This window comes from Hylobates moloch, unplaced genomic scaffold (genome assembly GCF_009828535.3).
Source record: "Hylobates moloch isolate HMO894 unplaced genomic scaffold, HMol_V3 SCAFFOLD_2, whole genome shotgun sequence".
Classification (NCBI taxonomy): Eukaryota; Metazoa; Chordata; class Mammalia; order Primates; family Hylobatidae; genus Hylobates; species Hylobates moloch.
In genome coordinates, this window is record NW_026652277.1 from 97586064 (window position 1) to 97611432 (window position 25369).

The 25369-nt window shown below is 35.2% G+C and overlaps 1 long non-coding RNA gene across 2 annotated transcripts in view; it reads right to left on the minus strand.

The window, feature by feature from the left end:
• The window catches only part of LOC131381695 (uncharacterized), a 62190-nt gene extending 37052 nt beyond the window's left edge, over positions 1-25138 (minus strand). The window contains exons 1-3 of one of the 2 annotated variants that reach the window (XR_009210580.1): positions 24933-25138; positions 21328-21445; positions 13193-13282 (exon numbers count right to left, since the gene is read on the minus strand). This is a non-coding gene — a long non-coding RNA (uncharacterized LOC131381695). The remainder of the gene's footprint in view (positions 1-13192; positions 13283-21327; positions 21446-24932) is intronic. The other variant, XR_009210578.1, reaches the window with a different exon arrangement.
• Positions 25139-25369: the final 231 nt, after the last annotated feature.

Genomic DNA, 25369 nt, shown 5'->3' on the forward strand with positions numbered 1-25369 from the left:
GAATATACCTGATGAAGAATTATCCTTCTTATATATTACATGATCCAAATATAAACAGCTGTGGTTATTTATCTACAATCAAAAGAAGTTCTGTTGCGTGAAAATACACTCTCAGATTAACTGTTTAGAATGAGATTGTTTTATTCAGGAAGCATTTGGTTTCAAGGGTCCAAGAATCTTCTGATAAGGCCAGCATATAAAGGTAGGTTATTGTAAATGTACAGAGAACTCCAGGCATCCAATTTGAAGCAACACAGTTGGAACTTTCCCAAAACTGGAAAGTCTTTAGACAGTGATCTTCTCTCCATGTCTGGGACTGCATGGTCTTTGTTTTCTATTCCTCTGTGTACACATACCTCAATATCTTCTGCTCAGTGTTCAGTTTCAGCTTACTCAAATTTAACTTGCCCAATGTTGGCATATAATGGTGCCATCGTCAGCTGGTTCTACTTACTTTACTGCCCACAATGTCCAATTTAAGAGTCAAGTCACTCATTTTTCTATTTCTTATTTCAAATTACTGAATGGCAGAGTTTGGATATTTGTCCCCCCATATCTCATGTTGAAATGTGATCCTCAGGGTTGGAATTGAGGCCTAGTTGGAGATGTTTTTGGGTCATGAGGGTGGATCCCTCAGGGCTTGGTGTTGCTTGAAAATAGTGAATGAGTTCTTATGAGATCCGGTTGTTATACAATTATGTGACTTCTCCTCACTGTCTCTCTTGCTCCCACTCTTGCCGTGTAAGACACCTGTTCCCTCTTTATCTTCCATCATTATTGTAAGCTTCCTGAGGTCCTCAACAGAAGCTGATAGCAGTGCTATGTTTTCTATACAGCCTGCAGAACTGTGAGCCAATCACACATCTTTTCGTATAAATTGCACCCCCTCAAGTATTTCTTTATAGCAATTCAAGAATGACCTAACACGCCAAGAAAGAATGGAATAGGCTCAAACTTGGACAACGGTCAATCCCTTTTGATGGTTCTTTATTTTGGGGGAAAATTTATTTTAGCTCTTCTTTACATAGGGTGGCAAAAGTCTATTTATATGTTTATATGAATTGAAAACTGCAGAAGGGAGATATATCTCATTTTCTTAAAGATAGTCATAGATCAAACAGATTTTTCTATTTTTAGGAGAGAGAATGAGAATGAGAACAATTTATTTGGATTTATATAAAAATAACATACAGAGTTACATTATTAGATATTTTTTGAATAATTTGTTCTCAATTCTTTTATAATCAAATTTTCTAAAATATTCACAAATTGTTTCTTAACATCTCAAACTTGCAAAATAGGTGCTTTTTGTAATTATAATACATTCTTTGTAGTTTTTTCACATTTGAAAAAATCCAGACATAGTTGACAACTATTTTATTTAGTAATTAACAAAACAGAACAGCTTGCTAGTTAATAAAATATATAAGCTATTAGTCACACAAATTACTACCATACAGGAGAAAAAAAACATTAAATTTCATGAGAAAAGCTAATGACAGGAAGCCTACACTGATAACTGATTTTCACTTCTTTATTAGAGTAAGCTACTATGATGTTAGAAACAGAATGACATTGTTATTAGCAATGTATATAGACTCAGAGAAAAGAAAAGAGTTATGAAAATCGGAACGAGTTTTGTTATTGGCAACTATGTTTGCTGTTATTTGATACCTCTCTCCTGGGCAGATATAAAAGCACGCACCAATCAAATGTCTATCTGGGGTCTCTATTCCAGTGTCTGTAGTTCTGCTTTTGAGTGTATTTATGCTATTCTGTTATGAATACACAGATTGCTAGATATTCTGGCAATCTTACACTACTAAACCTATATTCTTTGAATGCCAATTTTAAAAAGCCTCCGTAGAAATCCTTCCTGGGTTAAATTCTTCCCCTGATATTTGCTAATGGAAGAAGTCACTTTGAAGCAGTTGCCTCAGTTTATTTATTTTTTAAAATGAGGACAATAGTTGTACTTATCTCAAAATTGTTGTGAAGATTGTATCTGGCATTAAGTACTCTGTTTGTGTGAGCAATAAAGATGATGTTATGACAAAAATGATAGGGAGAAAGATTCCAATACTAAATATTGTGGAGGGTAGAAGAAATCAGAGATACGCCATGAACTTAAGGAGCTAAAATATCATCACTAAAAAAAGAGACAATGAAACCATTTTGAGGCCTACTAAATTGAAATGTCAGTATTTCTATATTTGAGATTTACTGTGTGCAGTATTTATAAATAATGGGGTAAAAATAATAAAAATCAGTATTTAAAGAAAAAAATGCATCATATGAAAAGTTACCTGCAAGAAACAAAATAACTTTTAGAACAGGGCTTAACCTCACATTAACCTATCTAAATTTTCTTAAGTATAGTATTCTAAAATACTTTTGGAATTCAATAAAAGCACAGAATAATCATTTATTCATTCTTTTTATTTAAAACATACTATGTATAGGTTGTTGTAAGTATCAATTTAGTTCTTACAAAGAGTAAGCACTAGAGATTAATGTAAAATAAGACTTTACCTGCCTTTGAGATTAGTCTCACTAAAGAAGTAATTCTTAAGGTATGCACTAAAGGATGAATAGGATTTAGCTAGAAAACCAAGTGGAAATAGAAGTGTTTCACTAAAAGGACAGTATGTTCAAAGGCCAAGGGCAGGAAAGTTAAAGGAACTTCTGAAAAACTGTGAAAAGCCTATTATTAATAGCAGAAGAGGAAGAGTGATGGAACCTAAGCCTGGAGAAATTTTAAAAATGACCAAAGTACTCAAGGTCTATTAGACCATGACAATGATTGCTTATTTTATTCTATGAATAATGGGAAGTAGTTAAAATATTTAAAAGCAGCAAGTGAAATAAATTATTAATTTATTTAATAATTGAAATAAATTTAAATTATTACATACCAATGTTTATCAATATATCATTATGATCAATATATTAATATTTAAAATCATGGAAATTCATGTACTTGTTTATGGAAGGAATGCATAATAAACAGCAAAGTAGACCTTGTCTAAGAAGACGAATGAAAGTAAATATTTGTAGTACTCATCTAAGCAGTGTCCCAGGAAAAAAGATTCCATGCCATCTAATATTAGGAATTTCCAGACTTATATACAGGACCTTTGCTTTGTGTTTGTCTGCTCGAAATTATAAAAGAGTGATTATTTGCCTTTTCATTGGCCAAATGAAATTTTCTGATTGTATCTTTAAAATGCTCTAGAATGCAATATTTTCAGTGTCTATCTACTACATATTCTCAGTATTTTGAAGATTTGGGGAAGCATTTTTGTTGCTTGTATGACAAAAACTTGACGTGTCACATGTGTATCTATATATCTACTTGTCTGTAGACCTATATATTTACATCCATCTATACATATACACACTTACATTTAATATACACTCAATCCCTTCCAATAAAGTTTTCAATATGTACTTGAAGAGTACTATGCTTCTACGTTTGAGACACAACCAGTGATATTGTTGCTATGGGTCAGTATTAGCTTGAAGTCGTTGAATATTTAAATTACTAAACTTTCCTTGATCTTATTCTATACTTAACAAATCATTTTGATTGTGATTTTGTTGCCCATGTACTTTAAGTATCAGTAGCAAAACCAATTTACTAAGTACACATAGGAGTGTTCAGGGCTGTGTTGGAGTTATCAGCAGCTTTCCTAGACTCTATACCTAGTAAGCTGCAAACGAGGGTCTCTAATACTGATCTCTACATAACTCTGGAGTCCATGCACTTAGAATCATACAGAACTGAGGCAGATGCCAGTTAACTACAGTGTTACTCATTCTACAGCCTCAACAAGTTACTTAAACTCATCACTAAAACAGGTAAAGCATTATTAACCTCATAGAGTTGTGGAAAGGATTAAGCTGGATATATTTAGTGTTCTGCCTTGTACATAGTATGCATTTAATAAACTGCAATTTTTAGTGTTTTTGCTTTAGTTACCTGTGCATTTTCTATTCCTCTTAGGGCCCTGATAAAGATAAATGACTGGGCTTATACAACAAGCACTGTAGCACGAGGTTGTCATCTTATCTGCTTTCTCTCAATGAGCTTTTCATACCTTAGTTCATCTAATTTTTCAGGGAACACTTTCCTCCTATGACTTATGTTCACAGATACGTTCAGGAGGAAGAAGGCAAGTGTATGCAGTCAAAGGACCTATATATTGAAGAAAAGCTAAATATCTAATGAATATTTACTATGTGCAATTATAAGGTATAATGTGGAATATAACATATCTATAATTACGGTGAACAAACAGTTCAGATTAGCCTTAATAACAATACTTTTTGAAGTTCAAGAGTGATGATTCACTAAAATTATAATTAAAAGTGATTGGATTTCAAGGATTCCATTGATAAAACTTCACAAGTTAATTTAAAAAGTGTGAATGTTTATATATTGTTGATATTTCATTTGGGAAAGGTTAGGAAAATACTGTCCACACGGCTACATATACTGTCAAAAAATATCAAATCAATTGAAACCAGTGTTCTTCAGCTGTGTTAAGAAGCGATCATATTAGATACCCTATGAGCTTTTTCAAAATATATGATGCTATCTACTGGTTTTCCAGCTTTAATCCACAAACCTCCTAAATGCAGGAGAGTCTCCAAGAGTTCAGAGTGAGACAAAGGTGTGCAATTTGGGAAACATTCCCTAACACATTCAGAGAGGCATTTTTTTTTCCAGCCATTTCCAGGCAACCTTATGATCTCATCAATTTAACTGTCAAAGCATAAGTATCCAATCACTTATTTTCTATACAACGCACTTCCCAAAAGTCAGTAAATCTGAAATAAAATTGTGTCTCTCTTTTGTTCACCTATGTTTGGTAGTAGGTTAGGAAGAATTTTCTGACTTTCCAAGAAAGACCTTATGGCCATTTCTATTCTAGCTATCATGTTTTACACAGAAGGCTTCAGAAACTTTTTCCAAGACATACAATTAGTGAAAAACTCATGTCTGCTGACTTAATTATTTTCCAATACTTTGCATTTGAATGAAGCCATATATTTTGATCTTATCAATATGTTATATATATAAGCGGAGAATCAGAATAACTCTCAGACTTCTTCCACCACAGGAAATACTGATAATTTTGAATTGTTTAAAAAGGGAAATTTAGTGACAAATGTACTTATTTGAGTATGTTAAATATTGTTTTCTTCTGAAGTAAGTTATTCATTTTATTTAGATGTAATATTTATTTTTAAGCTTTACAAATTCGAATTTTTTTGTTCCTCCAATATGATCCTGGTTAATATTCTTAATTAATTAAGGTGGCTTTTAGGCAGGCATACCAAGTTGATCGTGTCAATTCTTTAGATAGAGCAGTCTGGAAGTCAAATAGAAGGATTTTTTAGTCTGGCTTCTGACAGTTTTTCTTCTTTCTACATTTGACTATGCTATTTAAATGAACATTTTTAGTAATATATTTACATGATTGCTCATAAAAATGTAATTATGTTCTTTGTCTTCTAACTCTACAGTTTCCTGTCCCATTAGAGTAAGTCATGGGATTCATGCTTTCTTCTTCTAAAACCACCATATTGCCATAAGCCAAATATGATAAGTAGGAAATTTATCTGACAAATGCAAGGTGAAATTTCTGCCCACCAAATGGTTTTCAAATCACAGAATAAAAAGGAGCCTTGGGAGATGAATCTACAGAGTTTGAAAGGAGCTCTTTTAAAATTGCCAGAATAATCTCCTTCATGGCCCAAAGCAACATGTAAATTAAGAAGCAATACACTATGAGTGTAATGGAGCATGTACTTATAAATGCATGGTTCCATTCATCTCGTGTAAACAGCTCACACATTGTACCTCCCAGGAATAATTACACAACACCAAAGAGTTTGAAATTATAAATATTAAGATAGAAAATTTTCTGTGCACTTCTTCGTGGAATAAGTTTGAAAATATTAAGAAGGGCTATAATGTTTAATTGTTATAGTACTTTCTAATTGCATACTTGATAGGGTGAATGCCAAATGAATCAAAAAAGCTTTGGGAAAAATCAGCAGGAGAGATGCGGCTGTTGTCAGTTCAAAATAAACGTTTGCCAGCCTGTTGGCATGGCAGCAGTGTGTCTCACGACAAGGCGGGCTTTTAGCATTGAGGAAAGAACATGAGGCTTTTAGTGTTCAAAGTGCTAGAAACTGGATTCATTAAATAGGTAAAAATTGACCTCTTCAGGAAAATAAACTATTAGCAGGAGACTGACTGAACAAAAGCTGTCTTGTACAAGAACAAAAGGTATCTTCAGAAATGCTACCAAATGCAAGCTTTATAAAGCCATCCAGATTAGGTTGGGGAGGTTGTATGTGCATTTAGTGTAATTTGGGAAAAGGATAAGAACAAAAAACTACGACGAAAATACTGTGTAGAGGCCCAGAGATACTTTGAACCTGGGAAATATAACTATGTCTTAAAATACTAGTTTTCAAAATTTTAGAAATATCTATGACATAAATCCCAAGAGACTAGTATTAAATATATTGGAAGTGTAAACAATATATTTTAAAAAGTACTTACTAATTTTGTATCATAATAAGAAAATATTTTATGAGAACAGCTAATTCAATAGACCAAAAGCTGATTTTCTGATGTGATCACCAAGACTCTGAAATATTTGAGATTGCAAGGGCCAGAGATAAATGTCAGAAAATTAAACATGGCATATAGCCTTCATTTCAATGGAGTAAATATAGGTTTGGAAAGTGGACTGCTAAGCCTAGTAGTGAGCATGAGGAAGGGAACACTCTAGAATAGCGTGTTAAATTACTGTTTTGGATAATCATAAAAAGGGAATAAAAAGATAACATCATATTTCATGTTGTAGCTTCAAGGCATATCAAAACCTCAGTAGTAGGTATGAAACAGAGAAAAAGCAGAGAAGGGAATATAGCAACTAATCTGTCTGCTGTCCTGCATGATGCTAAAATATTAGAAAAGAACAGCCAATCTCAAATTTAAAAAGTTGATGTAATTCCTCCCCACCTCCCACCCCTTGCAAAGATGGTGAACTGGAGACATTGGTAGCATGCCTCTCTCACTTGGAAAGAGAAACTAGTATGTAGAAATTTACTCTGTGAATTGTTTTCCAAGAAGCAACTTAGAAACTTAACAGAATAACTTAAAGAAACCACCGACCCTTCGAAAGAAGCAGCAGGCAGTAGCCTACATGATGCATCAGACGGAACACTGTATCTCCAGAGGGTGAGTGGGAGAGAGACTGCCTTCATGATGCACACTCCCACAGGGGAGCCAGGCAAACCCCACCACAGGGAAGGCCTTAACCCTACTCAGTACTGGAGGTGATTTAGCGAACAGTGAGGAATATATGAGAAGGAGAGGCATCAGGCATACTTTGCATTCACTTGCAGACTAAAGCAGGGACAGAGGGAAGCCATTCCAGATCATACCTCACAGGGGACCTCACAGAACTCTGCCAGCTAACTCAGGTGGTGGGCACAGGTTGAGATAAGCTCCCAATGGAGATTTGCCATAGAATATTGAATGGGAATGGACCTCAGTGAGCAGAATCAAGGGGCAAGTAAGAAGTGTGTTATAAACATGGGTGCAAGAGTTGGACGCCTCTGCTTCATGAGCAGGCGGGGAGGGGTGTGGCCTGAAAGCACAGTTTCTGTCTCCATTGGGAAAGCTTATGGCCTGAGGTAGTTTTGAGTTCTGAGCACAGGCTGCCTGGAACCCAGCTGGCTGCCACTAGCAGAACACTGGTTCTAAGACATGCCTTTTCAAGTGTATAGAAGCTGAGTGGGGCTTACTGCTGCCTGCTACCACCCCCATTCTCTGTGTGGATTCTTTTGTGCAGCAGGGGCAGCTGTGCTCCTCCCTGGAACATTACTCCAAAGGCTAGTGAACTGCCTTCTGATCTCCGTTGCAGCCGATGCTTGTGCCTGCATGCAAGGAGCCAGAGCACAGACTTACCTGGCCCAATCCCAAACTGGCCTCTCCACCCAACCTGGTAGGATAACACAACAAGAACATTTAGGAGCTCCATGGCCCTCCCTCTTGACTGAGGCACCAGAGTACATCCCCTGGGTAACACAAGGAAAACATAAATTCCACTTCTTCCACCACCACCACCACAGCTGGTGCTTTTTATAATCACCAGCTCCTAGATGGAGGTCAACTGGCATAGCCCATTACAAAATTTGCAGGCACAATAACACAACACTAAAGAAAGAGAAAACTTTTGCATGATCTCAGCTATTTCCTTTGCCTAGATTACCCTGGCTAATCAGGAGGTCTTGAGTCCATGTGCCAGGTACATTACTACTACATTTGGCGTCTGAGAAAGCCAATATACTAAGGCTATTTATAACCAAGGAAAGCTCAGAGTCTATGTCATTCTCCTCCCACTCCTGTCATTGTGGATGCTGGTACCCACTGCTAGGGGATTAGAGGGGAGGTCACATCACTGGATCTCTTACAGACATTCCCCAGCACCATCCTGGAGTGTGGCAGTCCCAGTCGGCAGCTAGACCCAGAAGAGCCCAGAAAAGCACAAGGATTCTCAGTAGTCTGTCCCTCAGGGACAGTTACTCCAAGGGAAAGGAGAAGTGCATCACATTGAGGGAGCACCCCATAGGACAAAGAAAACCAGCCTGAAGTCCTGAGTCTGTGAGCTCTCGACTTGTGAGAAGTTTATTTCAGCACAGGTACAGGTGCAGTGCTGGGCTCAGTGGGGAGTCTGCAGCTCTACCCCAACAATCAGGCAGTCACAGTGCTAGTGAAGTGTTTTGGAGAAGAGGACTTCTAATCCCCTTCTCCCACTACTGAAGACACAGCTAGGGCTTCTTCCATGGGAGCATGGCATGAGTGCAATAGACAACCTTCCTGGAACACTTCAGGGTGACTGCATCACCTCAAGAGGAGTGCCCTCCATGCTCAGGCTCAGATAAGAGGTAGAGTCAAACTCACTCTCTACATGGAACATCAGCATTCCTGCAGATAAAAAGGGGTGTTAGCGTGATCTGAAATAGCTGGGACACTGGGTCGGGAGTGTGACTAGGAGACTGATTGCTTTTCTGCTGGATTAGAAGGAGAGCTGGGGTAGCTCCCTTCCTTTCCTGTGAAAAGACTTCAGTGCATTTCAATGAGAGCTTACCCAGGCACCTCTATCAAGGCTGGGACCTCTTCCTAACATGGGGATATTGGATTTACACACCTGCTTTAGCTGCAGCCAGTTTTTACCCATGGGCACCCCCTACTTGCCTGAAGCGTGAACTGTTCAACCCAATGAATAAAATACTGAGATAAAATTTAAAAGAAATAGAAAGTCTTCAAAAAATATGGAATTATATAAAACAGTCAAACCCAAGTATTATAGGTGTTATTGAGAGAGAAAAAAATATAGTTTGGAAAACCTATTGGAGGAAATCATTGAGGAAAACTCCCTGGTCTTGTTAGATGTTTAGACATCCAAATACATGAAGTTCAAACAACTCCTGTGAGACTCATAGCAAAAAATACATCAACAATGTATATAGTCATCAAGGTATCTAAAGTCAGTGTGAAGGAAATCATTCTAAGAGAAGTGAGACAAAAGCATTAGGTAACCTGTAAAGAAAAATCTATCAGCCCAACAACAGACTTCTCAGCAGAAAATTTATAAGCCAGAAGGGTTTGGGATCCTAACTTTATTCTCCTTAAACAGAATAACTATCAGCCAATAATTTTATATTCAGCAAAACTAAGTTCCCTAAATGAAGTAGAAATAAAGTCTTTCTCAAACCAGCAATGCTGAGAGAATTTGTCAATACTAGACCAGCCATACAAGAAATGCTAAAGTGAGTTTTACATCTTGAAACAAAAGGTTAATACAAAGCAGAATGGAAACAGAAACTCTTGAAAGCATAAAATTCACAGAACTTATAAAAAAACACAATGAAGAAAACAAAGTCACTAGTTAACAATCAATACTGTGACTGGAATAGCACCTCACTCTCAATATTAATGTTGAATGTAAATAGTCTAAATGCTTCACTTAAAATACATAGATTGGCAGACTGGATTAAAAAATAATTACAAACCAAATATATGCTGTCTTCAGGAGACACACCTAACATATAAGGATCCTTATAGACTCAAGAGAAAGAGATAGAAAAAAGATATTCCACACAAATAGAAACCAAAATTGAGCAAGAGTAACTATTCTTGTATCCGATAAGACTGACATTAAAGCAACAACAGTTAAAAAAAAAAAAAAGAAAAATAAGAAAATAAGATAATTTTAAAATGATAAGAGGATCAATTCAGCAAAATATGTAATTGTAAATATATATGCACCCAGCTCCAGAGCTTCCAGATTCATAAAGCAATTACTACTGAACCTAAGAATAGAAATGCACAGAAACAAAGTATTAGTGGGGGACTTCAACGCTCCACTGAAGCACTAGACAGATCATTGAGGCCGAAGGTCAACAAGAAAACACTGGGCTAAAACTGTACTCCAGGACAAATGGATCTAACAAATATTTACAGAGCATTCTACCCAAGAACTGCAGAATGTACATTCTTTTCACCCTCATGAAACATTTTCCAAGGTAGACCTTATGATAGGCCACAAACAAATCTCAATACATTTTAAAAAATTAAAATCATATCAAATATCTTCTCAGACCACAGCAGAACAACACTTACCATGAACACCTCTATGCACAGAAACTAGAAATAAATTCCAAAAGGAACCTTAAAAACTGTACGAATACAAGGAAATTTAAAAATTTGCTCCTGAATGATTTTGGGCTAAACAACAAAGATAGAAATTTAATAACCTTTTCAAAATGAAACTGCAGGAGTGACACAAGTTACCAAAGCCTCTGGGATAGAACAAAAGCAGTGCTAACAGGAAAGTTTGTATCACTAAATGTCTACACCAAAATGTCCGAAAGGTCACAGATTAACAACCTAATAAATTGACAATGTAGAAACTTATTTCTCTAGTTTTTAGTCACACCTCAAGAAACTAAAGAAAAAAGGAACCAACCAAATACAAAGCTGCCAGCAGAAAATACATGACAAAGATCAGAGCAGAACTAAACTAAATATAAACAAAAAAATTACAAAAGATTAATGAAACAAAAAATTCTGGTTCTTTTAAAAGATAAACAAAACTGATAGACAATTAGCTAAATGAACCAAGAAAAAAATAGAGAAGATTCAAACAAGTTCAATTAGAAATGACAATTGAGACATTACAACTGACGCCACAAAAATACAGAAGATCATTCAAGATCACAATGAACACCTCTATGCACAGAAAATGGAAAATCAAAAAGAAATAATAAATTCCTGGAGACATGCCATCCCTCCAGCTTGAATCAGGAGAAATGGATGTCCTGAGCAGTCAATAACAAGCAGTGATTTTGAATCAGTAATTTACAAAACTACCACCACCACCACCACCACCAACAACAACCCAGGGCTGGATGGATTCACAGCTGAATTCTACCAGACATTCAAAGAAAAATTGATACCAATTCTACTGAAACTATTCAAAAAGATCCAGAAGGAGACAGTCCTCCCTAACTCATTCTATGATGCCAGTATCACTCTGAGACCAAAGCTAGAAAAGGACATAACAGAAATGGGAAACTACAGACCAATATCCTTGATGAATATAGATGCAAAAATTCTTAACCAAATACTGGCAAACTGAATTATTCCTGTATTCCATCTTAAAGTTCTACTTTAAAAATATGTATGATTACTCTTGTTTCAAAGAGAAAGTTTTAAATTACCTAGCCATAAAAATACTAAGATTTTTAGGACTAAAAGCTTTATTTTTTACAATTATATATACATCTGTATGTATTTGTATATTTATATGTATATGCCTATGTTTACGTGTATATATGTATGTATATTTGTGCATCCTAAGAATGCATACAGGCAGGCTAATTGTTCTTTGAGTATGCAAACTGCGAAATAAGAGGGGACAGACTATTACATCCACTTTGACTGCTGCACTGAATTTGTATCACAATTTACACACAAATTTTATTTTCATCTATTGGCATATGACACATCCTTGTCATGAAACACCATCATTGCTTTTTGCATTAATGAATTTTTCATGAAAGCCCTCTGAGTAATACAATACAGCATATTTCCTAGCAAATGGGCTCACTTTTCTTACCCCAATGGTTCCCACTCAGCCAACCTCCTAGACCATATTTCTCATTATAATAAAAGCATCACTACACTAAATAGCAAGAAAAGACAGATAGGCTATTCCTATTTAGCAGATTCAACTTTAAAAGGATGCACTTATCACTCTTTTAAGAATGGTAGCTACTGCTTTCCTCAAACTAGTGTTACCACAGAGGTTCAGGAACTGGTAATAGCAATGAACAATCAGGGAACTTTTCCTTCAAGAAGGACCTCTTCTTCTAGCTTCAGAGTGTAGATTCCACTTCTAGAAAAAAGCAAGGCAACGTCTCATCCTAGGAATAATTTTCCTTATTTGTATGTTCAAAACACAGATAAAATGTTAAGATTAAAATTATTTGAACAAGAAAAAAAATCTCTTATTTTTAATGTGTCTGTGTATGTATTTAGAGCTGCTTTTAAAAAATTTTATATTTATAAATTATATATTATCAAGTAGAAGCTGTGGAAACAAAAATTTAAAAATTATCTAGAGATAATAGTTGAATAGAATTAGGGAATAATAGTTGTTCATGAAAATTAAATATTAATTTAAGTAATAGATTTTATTGTGTACTTATATACATGTGTTTATGTTAGTATATATTAGTATTATACTGTATACATGCATTGCTTTATAATTTTTTATAATTTCACTTATTAATATCTGTTACATGTCCTTTAAGATATAATTCTTAATATTTGTATATTAGTCTACACTGTAAAATAGCTATAGACTTTATCTTATATTAACAAATTATTTGACATTAGACATCAATATTATTTTCATTTGTCTCTACCATGAATAAAACTTCACAGAACAACCTTGAAATTATATCATTGTATGGGCATCTTATTAGTTTGTGAATACAAATTAGTTAAAGAAAATTGGCTGGGACCAAAGAACTCACCGTATTTAAGGGTTTTTCATCACACAATCTATATTTAAACTTATAAATATTTACATACACAGCCATCATCCTGGGGTACCTCTGGGGTACTGGTTCCAGGACCCTCCATCTACCAAAGTCTGTTGATGCTCAAGTTCCACTGTAGGCCCTGCAAAAGCCAGGATTACTACAGCCAGTCTCTCAGTATCAGTGGTTTCCACATCTCACAAATACTGTCTTTTATATATGGGGCTAGGTCAGTATGAGGAGTTAGAACCCACGAATATCGAAGGGCAATTGTGTGTTTTATACACACACACACACAGAGAAACGCACATGCCTATATACATATATTTGGTACTAATGTGAATTTAAATTGTATACATTTATATGAGTTTATGCATATGTGCACGTATTTGTACATACACATATACATACACATATAGGTATATGTACCTATACCTATATGTATATGCATATATAATTATGTATGTGTGTATTATGTCTGTGTTTATACATTGATACAATTTAAATTAACTTTGTGGTGTCTAACAATGCCAATTTCTTCATACTATCAAAACCTAGCCCATAACATTTTATTTTTAATAAACAGATTATATTATCAATGATGTTTTATTTTCATGGGTTTTTTTGGGGGGAGGGAGGGTTATTTGGAATATTGAACATTTTCTGAACTTATCTTGATCACTCATATTTTAAAGGGTAATATCTATTCGTGTTAGATACTACTTTCAGTTTTGAGATGTTTTCATTCTCTTGCTTGTTAAAGCTCATTTTCATAAAATACAAAAAGGTGTTTACTTACTATGATTAGATGATAACTCAATTCTAGTAATTATATTTTAAAATTATGTTCCATTTTGAAGGTCAGGATTTGAAAGAAACAAAAACAATGCAATTTTAACCAACGCAATTTTAGATTTTTCACTGTTTAAAAGAGATCACTCAAACTATTAACTCAGAAAATATTCAACAGAAAACAAAGAATAGGTCCAAGAAACAATTGCTTGTTATTGTGAAAACTTTAACAATTGGAGTAAACTCTAAAGGGCATAAATAGTTTTGTCAATTATACCCAAAATGAAGCTGCAAAGCAAGAAAAAAACAATAGTGTTTTGAAAGGTTTGCAATAGTTGGTTCAACTAATGCATAATGAAATCAATACAGAGGTCTTTAAAAGTCATTTTGAAAGAATGTTAGCAAGATAATTTGCCAAATCCAAACAAGAAAAATAGAATGCATTTGAAAAGTGTTCAATGAAGAGTAACTGAGAAGTAAACACAATGATGCTAAGTAAGTCAATTACCTGATATATAGAGAAAACATTGGCAATGATTAGAGAAAAAGTTTGTAAATAACAGCATACAATGTTACTTCAAAGACAGAGAGTATTTTTATAGTTCCTTTTCTGAGTATTTCAGTTTATTTGCAACAAATTTGTTTAAAATGTTTAAAATATTGTGTTTAACACAGTAAATCATTATTGTTTCAATTTAAACTGAATTAGTGATTTTTAAACCTTCATATGAATCAGGCTTTGAACTAGATATTTTCAGGTATAGTTTTTAAATCCTTGATTGCAGAATGAAATATGCCACTACATCTTCCCCAACATATGTCAAAACCATGTTTAGCTATAGATTGTGGCACATATAAAGTCAAACTCACAAAATGATCTACCTTATAATAATGAAAACTATTTTTTCAATGATAGTAAGATACAAGAGGTATTGTAGTTTTGAAAAGATAGATGTTTATTCACAAATGAGTGGATGAAGAGAATGTGGTGTACACATACAATGGAATCTTATTCAGCCTTAAAAAAGAAGGATGTACTACAATTTGTGACAATGTGGATGAGCCTGGAGAACATCATGTTAAGTGAAATAAGCCAGACTTAGAAGAACAAATAATGCATAACATTTGTATGCTGAATCTGAAACAGTTAAACTCCTAGAAGCAGAATATAAAATTGACTAACATCAGGGGCTAGGTGGAGAGGGAAATGAGGAAATATTTGTCAAAGGACACAAAGTTTTGGTTATACAAGATAAATTAAGTCCTAGAGATCTACTGTACAGCTTAGTGCTTACAGCTGACAATGCTATATTGAATAGTTTAAAATTTGCTAGGTCTGGTGTTGAATGTTCTTATCACACACATACACACACAAAAAATAAGAGATGTTGTAGTTTAATAGGAGACTTGTTTTAGTGGTTTATGATAATACCCACAAGAGATTAAAGACAGAAAACACAAGGTGGGGGATGAGAGGCCAGGGAGGATTAAAAACAAGAAAGTGTTTTTGCAGGTGTTTTTATTCTCTAGTTATCACTACTGTTGGAATTATGAGGCCGATATCACAAAAACCTGCTGAGGTAAAGCGTTTTATGGAGAGGAGAATCCATTTCGAGATTTCCTTTGTGAAGCCTGTAAGTTATGAAATATGTGAAGAAACCATGAAATGGGGGTCTAGAGTATGCATTCTTCTGAATTGCCTGCCTTTGTCTGATTAATTAACAGTAATGATATTTACTGAAAAACCATATTATATCTTCTACCTATTACTAGACTTGGTGAAGAGGTTACACTTCCTAATGGAGGTATTTGTATCCCCATTTAGAGATGAGTAAACATTCCCAAATATGATAAATAACTGGTTTAATTTACAAAGCTGGGATTGAAATGTAGGTGTGCTATTATGCCCGTAATCTAATGTTTGGGCTCCCAAAGATAATATTAGCTTCCTAGTGAATGGACTTGGAGGTGAAGAATTACTTTTTCAAATATTTTAGTAGATAGTATGGTCAATAGTTAACACTTGACTATAAGATAAAATCTGTAATAATTTTATGGTGGTGATTTTAAAGTAATATAAATGTACATAAACTATAAAAATCAAAATGTATTATTTTTATAAAGAGTTATTTGTGTGCTTTTTTTTTTAAAGTTGCTGAGTTGCTTTATTTTTTCTGTTTTGAAAATCGAAGAGCATACTTATCTGGAGATATCTTACTTTAGAGACAAGAATCTCACTTCACATTATAATTGCAGATAAAAAAATATCAAAACATCAGTTCTTCAAGCCTCTTCTATGACCTGTGTAGAATATCTCCTTTTCTGATGTTTTTTCTTGCTTTTTTATTTTTATTTTTTAGTGCTTCAACTTTGTTTTTGAGTATCATGGAGCTTAAGGGTTATCAATGTCATTGAATCATTTATCTGTCAAAAAATGTAATTATTTTATTCAACAGATATTTATGGAGTGTCTACTATTTGCAAATTCTGTCCAAGGCATTGCTATTTGGCTATTTGTTCTTGTTTAGCATAAAAATCCAGCTTGATGAACTGATATCTAATATTAATTTCAGATACTAAATGCATTCCTAAAGGTTTAATTGAGAAGATGGATATGACTAGATCTGGTAGGGAGACATAGCTGTTTCTATGTTGCCTGCTGAAATTATCTCTCAGGCTTGAAAAATATTCTTATTCAACAGCATAATGTTTAATTATTACATCTAAAACATAATGTATTTTTTGGTGATAGTTTCCAATTAAATATAAGTACATATACCTAGTTTTTTTTTCTTTACTATGGATTGAAATATTTACTTTTATTTTAAGCACTGATGAATATATAGTTTCTGTGAGTTAATTACAGAGGAAAATTTGGCTACTGATTTTTAGAGATATAATTAGTCATTCCTTGTCACCCACAAATGAGTTAAATGGGTCACATCACAGATGAAACTGTTTCAATTAAGGGTCACATTGATTCTGAGTTCTACTTTCCTTATGGCCTAAGAGGATGTCCACCATGGCATTTGGGAGTGAGAGTTTTATATTCCATATAATAGCTTAAAGACTTTTGACTTAGGCAAATAGAATAAAACTTAACTTTTGTCAGTCCCCTTCAAGTGGATGTGAGTCCTCTAGGGAAGATTTTGGCAACTGGGAAGAATTATCGTGAAAAGAGAATATGCAAATTGGTTTAGGAACTTCTCTTCATATTAAACAAAATTGAGGAGTATGTCAAATGAGTCCATTTGACATATGATATTACTTCTAGAATCACCGCAAAGTGTTTTCAGGTTTGTATTGATAATCAAACTCACAAGACATAACATACTCTATTAATTTAATAGAGAGACACAGGGAGAAAATATAGTATACATCGCATCTGTGTTTAAATTTTTAAATAATCTTTACTGAATTTTAAATGGACATGCAATACAATTTTACCAATTTCAAATGTATGATTTGTGAGTTTTGACAAGAGCATAAAGTCATGCCACTACTGCCACCATAATTTTGATATAGAACATTGCTTTTACTTCCAAAACATTCTTTTGTGCCCCTTTTTTGATGCCCTTTCTACACCGTGACCCTTAACAATCACTTCGCTGCCACGACATTTTTTCATTAGACTACTCTCTAAATGAAATTAAACTGCATATACATTTTCGTGCCTGGATTCCTTTACTTAGCATAATGCTTTTGAGATTCATTCATGCATCGCATGTGTCAATAGTTCACTCTTCTTAGGTGCTGAGTAATAATCCATTGTTCAGGTATATCACAATTTATGATCACTGCAGTTGATAGCAATTTTCATTGTTTTCAATTTGTGGTCATTACAAATGAAGTTGCCACATTTTATTATGTTATTGTATGAAATTATATGTCTTTATTTAGCTTGTCTAGATACCTAGAAGTGGATACTTTGGGTTATAGGTAAAATGGAGTAAGCCACTGCAGCTTGTCTCTCCCACTGATTACAACTAAAAACATTGAGCAAAATACACAAAAAAACTGCCTAAGGACTCTGAGAAGTAAATAACAGCAGGCAGATTGGTGAAGGAAGCTAAAATTTGAAGAACAACAAAATGCTGGCAATAAGTTTCCTGGGTGGTTTCTTTTATTATCCCTTTATTCTCTGACAGGAGAGCAGGCTAAATTAAGAAAATGCGTGTCAGGTGTTAAGAAAACTTTGAAAAGGATTCTTTCTGGCCAGAGAGCTTGTGGAGAAAAGTCTCTGCCAGCCCTAGACTGTGTGGTATGTGGGAAGAATGGCCATTTTTTACTTTCTCAATCTCTGTGTGTGTGTGTGTGTGTGTGTGTGTGCGTGTGTGTGTGTGTTTGTGAGTGTGTGTGTGTGCTTTCTTTTTCTTTTCTGTCCTTGCCCTGAAGTAAGCATCAGTTATGGAATTAAACTGCAGCTGTGCAGTTTGAAAAATCTGAGCACCTAAAACTCTAAGAAAAACTTGTCTCTCCGAACACAGAAAATGGGATGCCTGTTGTACTAGAGCGTGAGAGGAATTCTTTCAAAGAAATTTTTTTCTTTTTATATATATTTTTTCCTAGATGCTTAATAGTTATTGTGGACCATTTGTGTGGAAGCATGCAATGGTACAGAAAACTGAAACTCCGAAAGAAATCTGCATATATGGCCCATGGTAACTGAGCTGGGGCCCTAGGAACTACATACTGGAGGTGGGGGAAGGGGGAAAGAAATACAAGAGGAAATATCCAAGGAAAATATCTGCCAGGGGATTACTAAATCTGTATGCAAACAGAGACAATTACTGGAATTTTTCTAAGGAGTGCATGCAGGGAACGCGCCCAGAAAAGTACACAAAGACTTTGAGAATTAACTAGGATCTAAACCATCATTCAAGTCCCAGATCAAACTCTTAAGTGGCACACGTGAAGGAAAAACAAACAGTATAGCAAAGGCTTTGAAACTTAACTGATACTAAAACTGCTATGAACAGAAGATGAGAGACAATTTGCAGACCGAATTTAATTTAATACTTGCTTGCTAAACCATAATAAAACAGAACCGAAATGAGCATTCTTAGGAGGATTTTAAGAGATTTTATGAGAATTTAGGGTCTCATACCATAATATTGAAAATGTTCTGGGCATGGCTGGGCGTGGTGGCTCACGCCTGTAATCCCAGCACTTTGGGAGGCCGAGGAGGGCGGATCACGAGGTCAGGACATTCAGACCACCCTGGCTAACACGGTGAAACCCCGTCTATACTAAAAATACACAAAAATTAGCCGGGCGCTACTCGGGAGGCTGAGGCAGGAGAATGGCGTGAACCCGGGAGGCGGAGCTTGCAGTGAGCCGAGATCGCGCCACTGCACTCCAGTGGAGCAAGACTCCATCTCAAAAAAAAAAAAAAAAAAAAAAAAAAAAAGAAAAGAAAAGAAAAGAAAAGAAGGAAAATGTTCAGGGTCATTATGCAAGCATTCTTGATATACCAAAAACCAGGGGAAAAAAAAAAAATCAATCTCCTTTTTGTTCTTCGTTTTTTTTTGTTTGTTTGTTTTGTTTTTTCAAAGGGGATCTCTCTGTATCACCCGGGCTAGTCTCAAACTCCTGGGCTCAAGAGATCCTTTTACCTCAGCCTCCCGAGTAGCTGAGATGACAGGTACCAGCCACTGCATCCAGCTTTACCAATTCTTAAGGAGAAGGATGATCAATGCTAACCATGAGATAACTTAATTGCTGTTATTAAGCAAAACTTTTAAAGCAACCACCATAACAATGCTTGATAAAATAATTGTTAATATACTTGAATTAAAAAAATAGAAATTCACAGCAGGTAAAAATAAACTTATAAAAGATGCAAATATAATTTTTGAAACTAAAAACTGCAATATGAAAAATTTTTTAAAAAGATGGTTTAGTAGCTGGTTGGTGATAAAAGAAGTATGAGTCAGTGAAGTTGGAAACAGATCAACTGAAATGATCCTATCTAAAGAAGATAAAAACTAAATAAAATTCGCCAACCCTCTGGGCCTATGGGACAATATCCAAAGGTCTAACTTCCGTGTCATTGTAGTCTCCGAATGATTGGTACAGCAAAGATTTTCAAAGAAATAATTATGGAAAACTTCTCAAATTTGGTAAAATTAGTTGTACAGATTTGAGACTCAGTGAATTTCAAACAAGATAAACTCAAAATAAACCATGACTAGACACACCATTAAAATATTGTCAAAAACTGAGAAACAGGAATGCTTTTACACTGTTGGTGGGAATGTAAATTAGTCCAACCACTGCGGAAGACAGTGTGGCAATTCCTTAAGGAGCTAGAACCAGAAATACCATTTGACCCAGCAATCCCATTACTGGGTATATACCCAAAGGATTATAAATCATTCTACTATAAAGACACATGCACACGTATATTTATTGCAGCACTGTTCACAATAGCAAAGACTTGGAACAAAGCCAAAGGTGAAGAAAATCTTAAGGCTTTCAGACAACAGTGATACATATTGGGGAACAACAATTGAATTGACTTGGAGAATTGTACGTTAGTAACCCTGAAGCCAGAGGACAGTAGAATAATATTTAAAATTCTGAAAGAAATGGACTGTCAACTAGCAGTTCTATACACATAAGAGTGAAATAAAGATTTTATCTCATGGAGAATAATTGTGAGGATTCATCATCAATAGATCTGCTCTGAAAGAAATGCTACAAGAGATGTTTTAGGCTGAAAGGCATTTATAACAGAAAAACAAAAAAAAATGAAACTTTAGAAATTGATGAATTCTACTGCATGTAAATTATAAAATACATTTACAACAATTTCTAAAAGCTCTAGGATAGTATTGGGTTGTAAGTGAATGTTTATGGAAGAAACTACTAAACTGCATTCTGAAACTTGTGTACCATTTTACATTTTCTCCAGAACTCTATGAGTTCCAGTTGCTCCAGAGCCTTGTCCAGCAATGGTTTTGTTAGTTTGTTTTAGCCAATCAAATAGGTATGTAGTGCATGTACAACCTGTCAATCTTATGAACATCTCCAAAAGTTACCACATAACACTGATGTTTGTCTCTTCATTAACACAGTGTTCATATAGCTGCCGAAGGACAAGGCTCCTACGGGTCACTTGGACACAGGTAAGAAGGAACTTCGTTTTTGATCAGTTTTTTGTATCATTGTAGTCAAGTAAGTCCAATGCTAACACACATTTTCTCCCATCATGATGTGGTTTTGCCAGGAGCGGCAGGCCACACCTTTAATCCCAGGGCTTTGAGAGGCCAAGGTGGGAGGATCACCTGAGCCCAGGAGCTCAAGACCAGCCTGAGCAACAGAAAAAGATTCCATCTCTACCAAAACAAAAACAAAAAATCATTAAAATTGGCCGGGCATGGTGATACATACCTGTGGTCCCAGCTATGTGAAAGGCTGAAGTGGGAGGATTTCCTGAGCCCAGGAGGTCAAGGCTACAGTGAGCCATGATTGTGCCACTACACTCCAGCCTGGGCTACAGAGTGAGGCCCTATTAAAAAAAAAATGTGGTTTCACTTATCAGAAGTTTTTAAATTACAAAGCAAGTAGTACACAATTTCTCACAGTCATCTTATTTCAATAGTTCCTAAAGTACACGACATCCAAACAACATTATTCCAGGTTCTGTTGTTATCTCTTATTTATGCTATCTAGTCTATTTATCCATTTAACTTCATCTGCTCTTAACTTTTTATGTAGGTATTCTTGGGCTTTTATTTAAGATACAATGAAGATATCTCAAAATTTTTTATTATGCACATCTTTAGGACTAATTTTGCTTGCTCTACTGCTAAGGCAATACCTTTTAGAATATCCTATCAAATAAGCTGTGAATTGTTAAGTTTTCCATTCTTGCCAGTAGAAACATGAACAGCACTTGGCCATTTTAGAGCCTTCGGTATTCTTTCCTTGCTCTTTTTGTCATAGGTGGTGGTGGTAATTATTTCCATGGCTTCACACAGTCTCTTGATACATATGTGGTCCTCAGTACTCAGCTAAAGATTTTAGCAGAAACTTCTGATGACTGGCTATCCAAAGCTTCTTCTCTGTGTGGCAGCTTCCTCTCTGACACTCTTCCCTGTGAACTCAAGACACCTCAGTCTGTCTTGGCTCCGAGCTCTATCTCTTCAAAATGTGGAGTCTATCAGCCTCTGACTGGGCTCACTCTTCCTTCTCTTTGCCCTGGAAACTCTTTTTCGGTGATGTGAGGCAATTTGGGGACCCATCTTCTTTTGTATCTTTTCTCAAGAATCACCTTTTTTTTGCCTGATGGCCTATTGCCTGAAACCATTGTTTCATACATTGTGTCCATCTTTTTTTGTTTTTATTTCAAAAGTAAGTGTACATTTAATCCTTGTTATTCTACCTTGTCTGGGAAACTTGATCATTTATTTCTATATGTGTTTATTAACAGCCTGACAGTAAAGAAGATTAATGAGGACACTTAGGCATAAATATTTAAGTAAAGGAGAATTTCCTATTTGGGAAGACACCCACTTACACACATTCAGAAAAAGGGAGAGAGATATATTTAGATAAATAAGCAAGAGATATATTTAGAAAACTATGACATCAGTTTCAGCTGGGGCTTGAAAACAATTGATGCTGCATTCCAATTATGCCATTTTGCTGGAATTGCAAAACATTAGTGACAGAAAACCTGCCAACCAACATCTACACTTCAGACGAGCTTGAAAAGGCTAAGAAAAGAAGCATAGGAGGAGTGAATAATTTTTTCGTTGACCTGTGAGCTTTACTACTTTAAGAGAGGTAATGGTTTGTTGTTCCTGCTCTTCATCATACACTTAGTAGAAGGTACTTGAGCAGAATCACTTAGAGAGCTTGAAATTTGTCACTTGATGTAGATCTGTGTGTGTGTTCACCTTACAAACCTTAGAGCAAAAGATTTGCAAAGCTAGCTGCTGAGGGGTGAGCCAAATTTGAGATGGCTGGATTCACCATGTTGTACTTTCAGATTTTGTTAAACAAACATTTTGTCTGTTTCCTCTGAATTTGATATGAGTTACAGCTGATAGAGAGTCAGGATAAGATTTTCTCAAATTCCTTTTAAGAGCTAAAGTCAGCATACTGCACCAGAGAAAAGCTAGAGTTATGTTCAGATGCAGAAGTGCAAGGAAATTAGAAAGCAATGAGTCAGGATGACAACATAGGAAATTGAAGGTAAAAGGTTCCCAAGTGTCAGCTGATTTTCTGAAGAACACATAATAGCAGTCATAGAAGAGCATAAAAATTATACTGATTACAAGTCCATAGAGTATGATGTCTGCCTATAACACTGCCTGTTAACTCAGCACTTGACTGCCTATTTGCCTCCTCATGTTCACTGTGCTCCAACTTTGGAGTGTTCAGAATCAAAGGTGGTGGAAGAAAAATAGAAAGACAAAAAACTAAAATAGAATAAATATACAACACCACTTTCTTAAATGCGGGCTGGCTTCCTAGTCTTCTGTCACGTGAGCTGAAGGTGGACTGGTTCAAGAGGGATGGAGAGGAAGCCACGACACTAAACCATTCAAAGTTTTCACTAGTACATTGGGTTGGATATTTTAATTCCTCATTAGAGGAATCTTAATTATTTTAAAATTACTAAAAATATATGGAACTTATCAGTATTATATTTTTAGAAGAAAGTAATAATAAATTAAGCTGAATTTTTTAAAAATAAAAAACAATCCTTGAGGATTATGTCTTCTAGGTTATCCTGGTTCACTAAAATGCTTTTCCATACACATACAAACACATACACAAAGACAGGGAGACAGAGCTTGGTTTTATAAATTTGGGTCTATATTATATATGACCTTGCCTGCCTGACTCACTGAATATGGCACGATTTATTAACAGTAACTCCAGTTGATGAATCATGATTTTGACCTTTTCTTCCTATTGTTTTATATCTATGCTTTTTTCCCCTGAAAGATTTGTTTTTTTCTTATTTATCTGGATTCCCGTTTCCTGTGGTATGAGCAGTGTTTTCTCTATTGGGAAAACTGTGGAAAAACCAGTGGCAAATGGTGACTGTGGCACTAGTGATGGTCAAGGGAGTGTCAGTGTCTTAGGACTGTGTTTAATAAGAAGCCACACTTGCCACCAAGTACCCCATGAAATATAGCAATTAGCAGCAGATTCAAGGGGAGTTAATTATTCAACAATGTCAGTAGAGGCTACTTTGCAACAAGGTTTAATGTGAATGATTAATGATGCTTAGCATCCCAAAGCTGTAGGACTAAATATGTAGATCAAGGGAAGAGTACACAAATGTTTTAGACACTTCATCAATTTTCTAATTTTTGTCTTGACTTGTCCAGTGACTATATCTACTAATAAGTTATAAATGCTACAGACCCATCTCTAGCTTCTAAATCAACGATCACAGGGAAGACAGCATCTCAGAAAAGCTTGTGTAACCTGCCACGAGCACCCGCATCTTAAACATGTCCCAGTACTACTGAACCTGCCTTCTTTATATCTTGGTTCCTCCAAGTTAGATCTTGGAACAATCCACCCAAGGAAAAGTTTGCATCTGAAGGTTTAACCATCTGTAAGGAGGAATGACTCTGCAATGGCTCTTGGGCTCTCAGTAGTGTGTAGCAGAAAGAATTTGCCAGAAGACTCATCTCTAGTATGCAGAACTCAGCAGATACCACTGGTGGGTTTACTATATGGAGGACAGGAGCACTCAATGACTATGTAAACCACACAGCAGTACAACTAGAAAGAAAATAGGTATATCCATATGTTTATGCCAATCTTGCCATCTTCACTATTCATTCTTAGGAATACATGAATAATGGGGCTAAGAGAATGATAGAACTACACTTTCCAATATTTCTGAATATGTTAAAGTGATGGATATTCTAATTTAACAGACAGACAAAAATAAGAAAGAATGGGACTGCCGTTCTCTACTGTCAGTTTTCTCAGATTCTACCAAATATTATCCTTGTTTTTCTCACCATTCCAAATTGCTGAAGTTTGTATGTTCACCAGGTAATGAACGGTGTTTGTCCATTAACTGTAGATATGATTGAGCATTCAGAATGCTTTTGCCTCTTGGGACAGAGATCCTTAATCCTCAGTGGGTTTCTCTTCTCCTTGCTTGCATTTCTGTGGTAAAAATTCCAGAAGGTAAAAAGAAATTTCTTTTTACTTCCATAGCCTTTTTATAATGTTGGAACACTTTAAACCTCAGATTATAGATAGATTAGATAGATAGATGATAGATAGATAGATAGATAGATAGATAGATAGATAGATAGATAGAGATAGAGAGAGATAGAGAGAGAGAGAGACATAGATAGAGAGATAGATAATAGATAGATAGACAGAGATAGAGAGAGAGATAGAGAGAGAGATAGAGAGAGAGATAGATAGACAGATAGACGATAGATAG